Source organism: Arachis hypogaea, chromosome 11 (assembly GCF_003086295.3).
Source record: "Arachis hypogaea cultivar Tifrunner chromosome 11, arahy.Tifrunner.gnm2.J5K5, whole genome shotgun sequence".
In the NCBI taxonomy this organism is placed as follows: domain Eukaryota; kingdom Viridiplantae; phylum Streptophyta; class Magnoliopsida; order Fabales; family Fabaceae; genus Arachis; species Arachis hypogaea.
In genome coordinates this window covers 97,559,709-97,561,979 of record NC_092046.1, presented here as the reverse complement: position 1 = coordinate 97,561,979, position 2,271 = coordinate 97,559,709, and the positions used below count along the sequence as shown (strand labels likewise).

At 43.5% G+C, this 2,271-nt stretch overlaps 1 non-coding gene across 1 annotated transcript; it reads left to right on the top strand.

The window, feature by feature from the left end:
- The first annotated feature begins 1,735 nt into the window (after positions 1–1,735).
- LOC112725990 (small nucleolar RNA R71) lies at positions 1,736–1,839 on the top strand. Its single transcript, XR_003165065.1, has one exon. It is a non-coding gene; the product is annotated as a small nucleolar RNA R71 (small nucleolar RNA).
- The last annotated feature ends 432 nt before the right edge of the window (positions 1,840–2,271 follow it).

Here is a 2,271-nt window from a genome sequence, read left to right as displayed (position 1 = left end):
TTTGAGAGTGGGTGGCAATGCTTTGAGTTCAAGTTTGGTTTTCGCTCCCTTCCTTTGGTGCATCTGGTATATGTGTTTCTGTTGTAGCTACCTCTTCACTTGATTCAGATTCTTCCTCCACCAATCTCTCGTTCTTTTTAGGTTCATCTTCTTCAAAATTCTCCTGCACTTCATCCTCAAGTGCATCTAACCTCATGCATTCCCCCAATTGTTCCGGTGGATAACTCATGGCCTTGAACACATTGAATGTCATCTTTTCATTGTGTAATCTAAGGGTGAGGTCACCCTTTTGAACATCAATGACAGCTCCAGCAGTGGCCAAGAATGGCCTTCCCAAAATGATGGAGGTTTTGGCGTCTTCCTGCATGTCCAGCACCACAAAATCTGCTGGGAATATGAAATCTCCTACTTTTACTAGCAAATCCTCCACTATCCCGTGAGGGAATTTGAACGATCGGTCTACCAGTTGTAGAGCCATTTTTGTTGGTTTAGCCTCCTCAATTTTCATCTTTCTCATCATAGCTACTGACATCAAATTGATGCTGGCCCCTAAGTCACAAAGAGCCTTTTCTACTATGATTTCTCCTATAATGCAAGGGATCTGAAAACTCCCAGGATCCTTCAGTTTCTGAGGTAGTTTATGCTGAATGATAGCACTGCACTCTTCAGTTAGTATCACAGTCTCATTGTTCTTCCAGCTTCTCTTCTTAGTCATTTGCTCCTTCAAAAACTTGGCATAAAGTGGCATTTGTTCTATGGCTTCAGCAAATGGTATGTTGATTTGTAGCTTCTTGAAGATTTCCAAAAATCTCAAGAACTGGTTGTCATCTTCCTTTTTCTTCAATAGCTGGGGGTATGGAGCTCTTGAGAAGTTGAGTTGGGGTATCTTTTTCTCTTTCTGCAAACTTGGCGTGGGGGGTTGCATTCCATCTTGCTCCTCTTCCTTTTCAATTGAGCTTTCTTCTAGTGGTTTTTGGGGATGTTCCTTCAGTTCCTTCCCACTCCTAAGTGTGATAGCTTGACACTCCTCCCTTTTGCTTGAATGGGCATCATAGCAAAAATTGTGGTTCGGAAGCTGCATATTCCTTCAATGAAGGTTTCAATCTTAGAGAGCTTGTCATCAATTGATGAGTGATTCAGAGCAGATGTGCTGTTTTGGTTTTGATAAGTATGTGGAGAAGTGTTGTTGTGGGGGTGTTGAGATGTCCTCTGGGTGAATTGTTGGTGAGCTGCATTGTTGTTGGAGTTGTGACGTCTCTGGTCTTGATTTTGATCTTGCTCACTTCCCCACCCAAAGTTCGGGTGATTTCTCCATCCAGGGTTGTAAGTCTTGGAGTATGGATCATAGTTTTTCCTTGGTGAATTCCCAATGTAGTTGGCTTGCTCCTGACTCCCTTCTGCTTCTTGGTTTACTCCTTCTTGTGTTGTTGATGAAGTGGAGATTGCTGCTACTTGGTTCATCTCCATCTTCTTGGTGAGGTCAGCCAGCTGCTGGGTAATGAGCTTGTTTTGGGCCAACAGAGCATCCACATTGTTTAGCTCCATCACTCCTCTTGTGTTCCCTCTTTCGGAAGCATAGAAGTAGTCGTTTTCTGCTACTATTTTAATAACATCTATGGCTTCCTCAATGGTCTTCTTCTTGTTCAAAGACCCTCCAGATGAATGGTCTACTGCCTTATTTGACTCATAAGAGAGCCCTTCATAGAAAATGTGCAGCTGGACCCATTCGTTGAACATGTCAGGTGGACACCTCCTTGTTAAGTCTTTGAACCTCTCCCATGCTTCATACAGAGTCTCACCATCCTGTTGCCTGAAGGTTTGAACCTCAGCTCTTAGCCTATTGATTCGTTGAGGAGGGTAGAATCTTGCTAAGAATTTGTTTACCACATCCTCCCAAGTTGTCAAGCTCTCCCTTGGGAAGGATTCCAGCCACTTGGCTGCCTTGTCTCTGAGTGAGAAGGGAAATAAGAGCAATCTATAGGTGTCAGGATGAACACCATTAGATTTTACTGTGTCACATATTCTCAGGAAGGTGGTCAAATGTTGGTTGGGATCTTCTTGAACACCTCCTCCAAATGAACAGTTGTTCTGAACAAGGGTGATGAGCTGTGGTTTAAGTTCAAAGTTGTTGGCATGGATTGTTGGCTTTTGGATGCTACTTCCACAATTGCCTGGGTTTGGATTAATGTAAGAGCCCAAAACTCTTCTATCCTCCCCAGCATGATTTGCTCCACCTCCTCTGCCATGGTTGTAAGTCTCTTCTTCATGATG